The sequence below is a fragment of the Manis javanica genome, chromosome 16 (assembly GCF_040802235.1).
Source record: "Manis javanica isolate MJ-LG chromosome 16, MJ_LKY, whole genome shotgun sequence".
Lineage (NCBI taxonomy): Eukaryota > Metazoa > Chordata > Mammalia > Pholidota > Manidae > Manis > Manis javanica.
The window spans coordinates 68,501,696-68,512,829 of NC_133171.1; the positions used below are offsets into that span (position 1 = coordinate 68,501,696).

The 11,134-nt window shown below is 44.6% G+C and overlaps 1 long non-coding RNA gene and 1 pseudogene across 1 annotated transcript; both read right to left on the reverse strand.

Annotated features, from left to right (window-relative positions):
* Positions 1-3,134: 3,134 nt before the first annotated feature.
* LOC108396601 (uncharacterized) lies at positions 3,135-6,948 on the reverse strand. The gene is made up of 3 exons (XR_001852990.3): positions 6,807-6,948; positions 3,742-3,906; positions 3,135-3,246 (listed from the first exon to the last, which is right to left on the reverse strand). It is a non-coding gene; the product is annotated as an uncharacterized lncRNA (long non-coding RNA).
* A 1,777-nt stretch (positions 6,949-8,725) lies between these two features.
* On the reverse strand, positions 8,726-9,726 carry LOC108396600 (nucleolysin TIAR pseudogene; annotated as a pseudogene).
* Positions 9,727-11,134: the final 1,408 nt, after the last annotated feature.

The following is an 11,134-nucleotide window of genomic DNA, read 5'->3' on the forward strand; positions in this document are numbered from 1 at the left end:
TGGAGCCAGGCTGGTCTTGTGAATGAGTGAAGAGGCTTCTAGGGCACCATGGCCCATGGAGGTGGTGTGCGCTGTTGTTTGTGGGGCAGCGCCTCAGGTCCAGCTTTGGCCAGGCAGGAGTGCAGGCCCAGCATTGCCAGGACTTACTGCTTCTCAAACCGGATCTAGATTTTTATGAGAAGTATCCCTATTTTTCAATTTTAGGAACTGTGTGGGCCAACCCCAGATAGTCTGCAAGCCAGGTCTGGCTTGGAGCCATGAGCCACCTCACCTGTCGGGGTAGAGTGAGAGAGGATGGGACACTTTGTTTCGGTCCTCTCATTATTCGCCATTTGTGTAGCTCTTCCTGTTGACAGGTTTCAGTCTGTTGTGAAGAAAAACCTTTCTAGTACAACAGTCCAGACTTAAATGTGAGGCCTTCTGAAGGGATGAGCTGCTGGGTACTTAGAGAGATCGAATAGATCCTGGATGAGGCTGGATGGGCGTGCTGCCAAGGGTCCTCCGAGGGAAGCAGTGGGCAGAAGGAGACGGAAAAAGCCATTTTCTAGAGGCCAGAGCAGAGCGTAGAAAGAGGAGGTCGAGCCCCCATGCCGGCAGAGCCAGGAGCTGGGGGCAGCAGGTGTCTGCTCACCAGGACGGCCACCATAGTTGCTACTCAGCCACCAGGACTGCTGTGTGTTCCAGTTAGGGCCTGGTGTCTGTGGTCATCTAGGCTCGTGCCGGCCAGTATGATAACTACCAGGTTCATGTGGCCAGTTAAACTTAAAATAATTAATGTGAAATGCAAAAATTCAGGTCTTTAGTCACACTTGCTACCCTGAGTGCTCAGAGACTGCAGGTGGCAGGTGGCCCTTACGTTGCAGCACACAGAACATTTCCATCAGTGAGAAAGTGTGGATCTATATTCTGTATTCTATTGGACGTTCCTGATCTACAGTGTTCCAGTCTTTTCCCCCATGTATCATTAACTGAGAAAACCCGACCTTGCTTCTTTGTCACTGGAATGAGTTTCCCCAGTACAGTGACTTAAAGGTCCCCTCAAAGTCCATGGTCTCTGAGAAGGATGCATGTGTCTGTTATGAGGTATTCTGAGACTGGAATATATTTATTTTTTTAAAACTGTGTTTAAAATACACAGAGCATGAATTTTACCATCTTAACCGTTTTTAAATGTCCAGATCATTGGTATTAAGTACAATGTTGTTGTGTAACCATCACCAGCGTGCATCTCAGAATCTTATCATCCCAAACTGAAACTCTGAACCCACTAAACAATAACTCCTCCTTCCCCTTCTGCCCTGGCCCCTTTCTGTTTTCTCTCTCTGTGGATCTGTTCCAGGGACCTCATGTAAGTGGAATCACACCATATTTGTCCTTTGTGACTGGCTTATTTATTTAGCATAATGTCTTCAAGGTTCATCCATATTTTAATCTGTATCTGAATTTCTTTCTTTTCAAAGGCTGAATAATGTTTTAAAAATGCAGCAATTATATACATCAGGAAAAGCTCACCATGATAGGAGTAGTTACCACCCATCACCATACACAATGAAAGCTGACTAATTTCCTTGTGTGGATATCCCACGTTTGTCCTGTCTTCCCTTGGTGACCACTTGGGTTGTGAACAATGCTGCTCTCGACATGGGAGTCAGGCATCTGTCTCTTTGAGAACCTGCTCTTAGTTCCTTTGTACAAATACTCAGAAGTGGGATTGCTCTATCTATCATATGGTAGTTCTACTTGTAGTTTTTTGAGGAATCTCCTCTTTTCTATGGCAGCTGTGTCATGTACAGTGCACAAAGGTTCCAATTTCCCCACACCTTCACTAACACCTGTTATTTTCTGTTTTTCAGGTAGTAGCCATCCTAACAGATGTGAGGTGGTTTCTCACAGTGGTTTTGATTCGCATTTCCCTAACAAGTAGCAATGTTGAGCATATTTTCATGTACCTGTTGGCCATGTGTTTTTGTGAAACAGCAATGCTTCAAAGTAGGAGAAGTGGCATTAAAAAAATTTAAGCCATTGCTGTTGATGTTGTTCTATTTTGTTTCTATTTCTCTTGGGTGGGGGGTTTGCTTCCCCTTGAGTATAGGCTATTAGAAAAGGATTTAAAAGGCCTTTGGTTCATGATGGTAAAGTAACGATCCTCCTCAGAAATGGAGAAGTTTGGGAGAAGGTAGGCTAAGGAGCTAAAAGTTTGTCTTCTTTGTGGGTGGAAATCAATTTTGAAGATTTCCTTTTTCCTGGGAATATCTTCTTCTCCCTGATCTTGGGGAGGTTGGGGCTTGGACTTATGGGACACCGGGGGAGAACGGACTGCTGGAAAGTAAGCCTGAGACCAGCAGTTAAGACCAGACTGTGGGCCCGGGGCCTGCGGACTTGAACAGCAGCCGTGCCGAGTCTCTAGTTGTAGGTTCTCAGAGTTGCAGTTACCGTTGGTCATGCCCCAGCCTTTCATAAGGTTTCAAATGTTCCAGCCCGTTGTTAACCAACACTGAGGAGAATGAAGGGAAGGGCTTGTGCTCATGGGTGGGGTGAAGGGCAGGCAGCAGCAGCTGCCTGGAGCGTCAGATTTCCGGGCAGCAGGAAGGGTAGATGGTGGCCAAGGGCAGGAGGAGGGCCAGATGGTGGTTGAGGTGGCAGTTGAGAGGCAGGACAGATTTGTGGAACATGTGGGCAACCCCTGGGGATTCCCAAACAGATTTGGGAAAGGGAAGCCAGTAAGAGGCCCACTTTCCTGCAGTCAAGGGCAGTGAGGCTCCTGCTGCGACGCCTTGTGCAGAAGGAAGCGTGGCCTTGTTCCTCGCTGCAGGTGCTTAGGGCTGACACGGGCGGGTTCCCGTGCCTGCCACGGTCACACCCTGAGGCTTAGTTGCTCCAGCGGTTCTTCACACTTGTGCTTTCCCTCTGCGCGTTTTCTAAGTTTTGGTGCCTTGGGCATCCTAACTGCTCACCTAACATGGTCTCCAAAGGGTAGGAGTTGCAGTCGCTTGGCTGGGCTTGAAGTTTGTCCTTGAATACATCGGTTGTGTGCTGTGGCACCATCTTTGAGGCCCTGCAAGAGAAAGTGTGGGGAAGGAGCACAGAAGCACAGGCAAGGCTGGAAAAAAAAATGAGAAGTTAGAAACAAGAAGTTATGAAGGGAGCTTTTTATTTATTTATTTGTTTGATGATAGTAAAAATGCTGTGGTCAAAGTTGAATTCCTTTGCAAAATCTTCATTTTGGTCTGATCCTGGGCTCACCATCTGTAAATGAAAGGGTTAAATCAGATCTGTTATTTTAAAAACATCTTTCTTATTCTCAGTTCTGGGGTTCTGAGGAGTTCCCTGGGATTCTCAAAGCAGGAAGGCGAGCAAGCCTTTAACCAGAGGAACTTCACTCTCTTGACTTTGAGGAAGGGTTTCATTTCAACGAAGGGTTCCACAGCAAAGAGATGTCTGAAAACCAGGCGCCGTATGCCCCCCAGCTGCTGGACCTCAGGGCTTCTAGTCCACCACGGACTGATTAGTGTGTTTTACCAATGTCATCATTATCATGTGAATAACAAAACTATTTTGTATTTCCTTTCTATGAATTGATTTGTAAAACAGTATTTAAAACTTCCCCCAAAACTTAAAAATAACCCACATTTGGCTTCTGTTTTTTTAGTTTTTCTTCTCTGTGTTGGGGTTCCTCAGGACCACCCCAGATTCCATGATTCATAGGAGAGTTTACAAGACTCAGCAAGGGGTTACGCTCACAGTTCAGACTGATTCCTGTGGTACGACACAAAGCCCAAGGGCAGGGCGCATGAAGTGAAGTCTGGGGAAACAAGGCCCAAGCCTCCAAGTTCTCTCCCGGGGGAGCCACATAGGCTGTGCTGATTTCTCCAGCCACAAGTTGTGACAGCACATGTGAAGTGGCATCTGTTGGAGAAGCAAAGCTCATTACAGGCTCAGTGTCCAGGGTTTTGACTGGGGGCTGGGCACAGAGACACCTATTAACTATAATGCTCCAAAACCTCAGATTCTTAGAAGGAAAGCATAAACCACATTGTTTGTATAAATGGTTTAGGCATTATGAACCATTCTTATCAGGGAATGGTGGGAAGCTGGAAATCCAATTTCCCAGAGGCCTGCCAAGGGCCAGCCTTGCAAGCAGGTTGTCTAGGGGCAGCGGTCAAGCTTGCTAACTCTTTTCTGCACACTCTCCTCCTCCTTTGCTTTCTTCTTCATCTTTTATTGGAAACCTCAAAAAATGGAAGTAGTCCAGGTTTCTGTCTGACCCCGAGAGGCCCTGTAATACTGGGTGCATGTGGCACTGCTCCTCCGGGGAAGGATGCCCATGAAGAAGGATGTGGCAGCGAGACTGGGGAGCTCAATGCTGATCGGGCATGCCAAGATGGGCGCACCTCATGGGGATGGTGAAGGAATGGAGAGAGGCCAATTTTGAGAGCCACCAGCAAAGCAGGATGGAGGGCTGCCTGTTGGAGAGTGCTTTTTGGCTGGCTTTCCTCGTAATTCAACATGCTTCTAGACTGCCTTCCTTGGCCTTAGATTAAGTGTTCATAAAAAGTCAGTTCTTCCCCCTTCCCCAAATAGTAACACATACAATAGAATCTTCAACTCAAATAAATGTTACATTTACATTTGATTACTTATGTCACAGTTTAATCTCTTTATATAGATACTTTAACCATGGCTCCCAATTTCTATGTACTTGGGAAAGCAGAATTAGTATCTTATTGAATGCAGAAGAGCCTACCTTCATTTTTGAGCAAGAATTTAATTTTTTTTGATTTGTTGAGCTTTTCCTAACTAGAAATCATACACATATGTATTTTAGAGCTCAAACTGAAGTCAACTCAAGGTAGGCAAAGCAGAGAAGCCTCAGTTACAGAGCAGGTGAACTCTGTGCTTTGAATCGGTGGAGCAGTTATCCTGATGTTAGAGTTAGGTGTGGTTGAGGGAGGGCAAGGCCAAGCAGATATATGGCTGGCTGTGAGACTGACTGCTTAGACAACATTCTTCAACATGAGGGTCCCCAGCCAAGGCAGGTGAGAGCTGGCCACGCCGGACTCGACGGCTGAAGCATAGCTTGCTGGCTGCTTGCTGAGATGCTCTCTACAAAAGGCACGCCATGTTACTGCTCATACTACTGTGGTCTTTTGCATACATTCAGAATAGAAGAAAATGTTGAATTTCAGTTAGAAGCTAGTGAGAATAATTTAAAAATTTCCCCCCTATTTTTGAATCCCCTGAATTCTATCTGTGGGCCCCTTGAGGGGTTCAGGGACCCAGGTGAAGAACACTTGCTTTAGAATATTATAGATTCTTAGATTATTAATCCTGGTTTTGATAAAAGATCTATATCATCTCTTGGTATTTCTCTGGAGGTTCAAAGCAGAGCATCCTGAACATACATTGTACTAGATTTTTAGTTCTTTTATTTCATTTTTTAAAAAGATCTATATACTTCTTGCTATGTGCCAGGTACTGTTCCAAACTAATTAATCACTTCCAACTGTTTACCAGTAACACTGAATTAATATTTACAGAGATAAACTCGGCATTAGCATGTTTCTCTATCACTTGTGATACGTTTCTTTTGGGGCCTGTCGTTCCTTTCTTGCTTTTTTTTTGAACTTCGGACTTAACAAACCATCCCAACACTTTCTTCTATCTTCACTGGTCTCTCTGTGTAATTAGGATGGAACAGTATTTGGTACTTGTTTATCTTTTCACTATTTTCTTGTATTTATTCTGCTAGGGATTTGTAGTGTTTATATTTTTTTATTTTTTGGATCCTGTGGCTTGATGTTTATTCGCAGTTTTGTAGAATTCTTTGCCATTCTGCTCCATTTGCCTTCTGCTTTCTGGGGCTCCAATTACATCTAAACTTTTGCAGGGTTAAATTTTTTTATGGAGCAGATGCCCCATGTATCTCTTATGCTCTTTTTTTATGTTTTCCATCCATTTTGCTCCCTAAACTTAAGTCTAGCTGTTTCCTACTGATTTATTTTCCTGCTCACGAGTCCTGTCTACAGCTGTGTCCATCTGCTGTCAAACTCATCTACAGAGTTCCAAATTTCAGTTCTAGAATTTCCATTAGTTTCTTTTCTATCGAGTCCAGTTCTCTCAAGAAATTCTCTCCCCTTTCACAAATATATTATCACAGCTCTTAAAAAGTTCATCTGATCATCTGTGTCAGATTGTCAGTCATAACCGAGTTACCTGTGGGACTGTTTCTATGCCCACTTTTTTCTCTTGGTCCTGGTTTGTGTCACACCTGGTCATCTTTGATAGCCAAACATTATGGATTAAATATGACAGAGGTTCTGCATGGTACCCTCTTCTCCCAGAGGGGATGGGCCTGTTGCTTTGTTAGTAGCTAAGTACCTTCCTCAGTCGGCATCCATGCAGACTTTGGGCGGGGCTGAATTCTTTGTCAGGCTCATCCTGCCTGGAGGTCATCCCAGCACCCAGAGACCCTGCGGGGAGCTGGGGCTTGTCAGTGCTCTCTGCTTGGTGAACCCCAGGCTCTAATTTTTGTCTCCCCAGCACCTTGAGACTTGAAAGTGCCCCTCACTTTACCAGCTGCTTTTAGTAAGGCTTCTGAGACTCTCACCTACGTAGTTTAAGAGTCAACAAATGACTGGAGGGGAAAAGAGGGAGAAAAGCTCCAGACTCACTCCTCTGAACCTCTCCTTTCTCTAGCATTTTGGCCCTAACCCATTTTTTTGTTTCTTTACTCCTGAGGGATTGCTGACAGCTTTGCACTGAATCTCAGCCTCTAACTTAAAAACCAGCGAATGATGCGTGCTCACCTCTTCGAGCTTCCCTTCTCCTTGGATCCTGGCGCTTCTGGAGAGTTCAACAGCTTTCCAGTGTCTTCGCATAGGTTGCTGTTATTCTTATCACTAATTTCTAAGTGTTCAGAGTCAGAGCAATTTGCAATTTAAAAAACACTTTTCGTAACTTCCGGTTTTTGATTTCACAAAAAAACCTGTGTCAAAAGGCACCCAGGGTGCCACTCCCATTTGCCAGAAGTGAGGGGGGAAGTCTGGAGAGCTGAGAGGAAGAATCTCATTCGCCTGAAGGGCAGGGCTGACCCTAGAATCCCGTCTCCTGGTTCCTCATCTAGAATAGTCCTGCCTCTAGGTGTGCTTTCTTTTGCTAGGGCCTCCCTAATAAAATACCACAGACTAGGCGGCTTAAACAACACACATTTCTTTCTCACAGTCTGGAGGCTAGAAGTTGAGATCAAGGTGCTGGTGGGGCTGGCTTCTTCTGAAGCCTCTCCTTGGCTTGTCGCGGCTGCCTTCTCCCTGGGTCTCAGCTGGTTCCTCCTGTGCATGTGTCTGGGTCCTAATCGCCTCTTCTTATAAGGATCCCAGTCATACAAGATTGGGGCCCACCCTAACAGCCTCAGTTAATCTTAATCACCACTTTAAAAACTCCTTTCCAAATAGAGACTCATTCTGAGGTATTGGGGAGGACACTTCAACATATAAATTTTGGAGGGACGCAATTCAGCCCATAGCACCATAGGACAGGCTTATGAAAGTTAGTATCAGTTTTCTTAAAATTTCTATAAATTAACTGTGTAGGAACTCTCTTTGTTGTAGCACAGAGTTCTTGAAGTATGGTACTGGCTCCCGGGTAACCTGCAGTTCAGCATGAACATTAACATCAGCATGAACTGACTAGAAATGCAAATTCTTGCTTCCACCCCAGATTTACTCATTAGGAACTCTGGGGTGGGCCCAGCAAACCCTCCTGGTGACTCTAATGCAGGCTCCAGTTGGAGACCCAGTACCTTAGCCCTGGGGAAGGGACATCTCCCATGCAGAGTTGTAAATTCCTGTCATGCTATTCCCAGTCCTTTTTAAAGGATGACTCTCCTGAGACATCAGGTTATGATTGATGGCCGGATCTGTCAGATAGCAGCATTTAAATCAATGCTCATCTGTCTTGTGGTATCATGCAGCATTCAAATATCACATACTCATTTGAGGATTTATAAAGGAGGCAACTTTCAACAGAAAGCTCTCTTATTTGAGGAATGATATTCTTCACTAATTTGGGCCTCAGTTTTATTATCTCTAAAATGAGAAGCCTGGATTCCTTTTGTAGCTCTGACAGCCTGTGCATCCGTACGAATGACTCAGAATAACTCACACCCCAGCAGTGTCAAGTTTATGACTTCCTGGGAATGATCTGAATGGTTTAGTCTGAATGGTCAGACTAAACACCCAAAATCGTTACGCAGAGTGCTTCAAATTAGAAGTTTCTAGAAAATTCTCTAGCTGGAGCTCTGTCAATCAGACTGGGCAAAGACAGATTAACAAGAGAAAAACAAACAGTTTATTAACATGTGCATATACACTTGGGAGCACCCAGTGATGGGGTGGTTAGAACTTGGGTTTCTATACCATCTTAAGTTAAAACAAAGAAAAAAAGTTTTTGGGCTTCTGGGTAAAAGAGGCAAGTTATATGAAGGTGACCAGGTAAGCAAGAATTGTTTAATAAGGTTTTTGTGAAGATAGCGGTCCAGGCCTTCCCCACTGATAAGCATGGTTAAGAGTCCTCTTACCCTGGTACAAGGGATGGAGACATTGTTACAAAGGGAAATTGCCTTTATAAGTGGAAATTTGCTTTATAAGAGGAAAACTGTGCCATTTTAGGAGCTGTTTATGAATCTGCTCTTTCTCATCATCTTTTTTTTGTCTTTATTGACTTTTAGTTTTTGTACACAAAGAAAAATCATGTTCATATCCATCATGAACAAAACTTAAAAAGGCAGAACTAGAAGACATGTGTCCTTCACCAAAGCAAAGCTGTGCTAAAGGTTCCAAACATTTCAATTTTTAAAATAAATATTTTCATTTTCCGATGTCTACTTTCATGTCTTCAGAGTGTCACAGGAAACTGAAGCTATCATGAATTACAATTTTGTTTAGAGTCCCAGCTCACTGTGTTTGGTAACTTGCCATACCATATCCAGCTTGGTCAGGAGGAGGTATTACAGGGGGAGGAGCTTGTCCCTGGGGACGCTGAGCACCAAATCCGCCCATCCAAGCAGCAGAAGGTGATTGACTTGGAAGAAAAACATTCTACTCCAAATCCCTGTTGATTCCGTGGTTGCCCATATACTCCATAAGGCGGTACTTGCCACCCATTGGCCATATACTGTCCATACTGTTGTGGGTTTCCATAAACTTGGCTCCACTGGCCCCACTGACTATAGTCGACCTGTTGGAAGTTTTTAGTCATATCAGGAGGTTCTTTACCCCAATAGCATTTAACCATATGTCCTTCGATCGTAGTGCCATTCACTGAAACAATGGCATGGGCAGCACTTTCATGGGTTGAAAATCTGACAAATTAATAGCCCTTCTCTGGAAAAACTCTTATTTCCATAATTTGTCCAAATGGTGAGAATGTTTGTCTCATAAGCTGATCTGTTAACCCAGAAGCAATTCCACCACAGTACACAGTACAATTTTTTGGACTTGACTGGTTCACTACATCTTCAAATCTCAACTGCTTAGTGTTATTTTCTTGTGTACTTTTAGGTGCAGGTGGTTTACAAGTGGCCCAGTTGGTTCTGATTTGACAGCCACCCAACCACTGACCTCCCATATGCACAATTGCATTTTCTGCATCCAGTTTGTTATAAAAAGATACAAAACCATAGCCTTTGGATTTTCCAGTTGCCATGTCTTTAACTACTTGGGCATCCATATCTCTTATGTTCCAGGCAGTGAACTAAGTGCTGCAGGGGGTAAGACCTAGGAAGATGTAGCAGTTCTTGTAGAGTCCGGGGCTGTCCGTCGTCTTCCATCATGGTGGGTGCGACGGAGCGATCCCGGGACAAGGGGGAGGGCAGGGCTGGGGAGGGGAGGGGGTAGGGAGGAAAGGTGGGGGGCTCCGGGCACTGGCTGGGGACAGAGGAAAAGGTACCGAACCCTGCTCTCGGGTTCTCTCCCCCCAGCCCGCTCCAGACACTGCGCTCCACCCAGGAGGAGTGAGAGGAGGAGGAGGATCTTTCTCATCATCTTTTAGCTCAGAATAGTCCATATGCCAAAGAGGCATATTTTGGCATGTTTTGGGATAGCATATTCTGGTACCTCTCAGTTTGTCCCCAGTCACTGGTGTCTCCCCAGCCCTAGCTGAATGCATGCAATGAGTGCTTGATAAATGCAGGGGGTTTTAGGTAGAATCACCCTCTTGGCCAGAGATCCCAAACTCGCCCAAACCCAGAAAGCAACTTTACCTTTGGGGTGGCCTCAGGGGAATGTGGGGCCCAATATAACTCCTTCACCAGTGGTTACTGTTCATAATAAGCGTCTCTTTCTCATCATAAGTTCTAAAATCAGGGTATAGTTTTCCCTTCGAAAAGCAATTTATATTTATAAGGGAAATTTCAGTTCTTCTGATCTCACCGAAACTTCACACAGTAGGCAAGGAGGGTTTCATTATGGCCGTTTTACTATGTTGTCAAATCCTGGGGAAAACTAAGCATTTTCCAAATTCACAAACTGGTTAGTGACAGAATTAGGAAGAAAACCTATTTGGCTAGTGCCAGGGTACTCTGCACTCCCCCGAGGCCTTGTTTCGGGACTGGAAATAGGGGTGTTACAATATCCAAACTCCTGAAAACTGAGGAGCACTGAGGGGCCATGGAGCCCTGGGCAGCTTCTTTTTCTTGATATAATCAAATTTATTTTTAAATGTGTTACGTTGATTAGTGTCAGGTTAGGATGATGTAGGTAAGCAGGCAGAATAACACTTTTTTGGTTCCTACATTTATTTCCTCCTTGTAGCTGGGGAAATTCCAGCAGACCATGTTTCTGGGGGAAATTTAGAAGGCTCCTCATTGTTCTTATAAGGGGAATTGTGGCTTGGCCTGCATGGAAGGAAATCAGTAGGAGGCTGAGGAAGTTTGTGGGCAAAGCTGGCGCTGCGCAGAAACTCGGATAAGGAGTCTTCACCATGACATGCCTGCTTGCAGGAGAGCATGTGTTTGCATGCTGAGTGATGCATTGCCTATGTATTACTGTTAATTATTTTAAAATGACCAGAACTACTATTAACATGCAACAGTGGTTCATTAGAATCTGTAATTGTGTCTATCAGTAATGATATTACC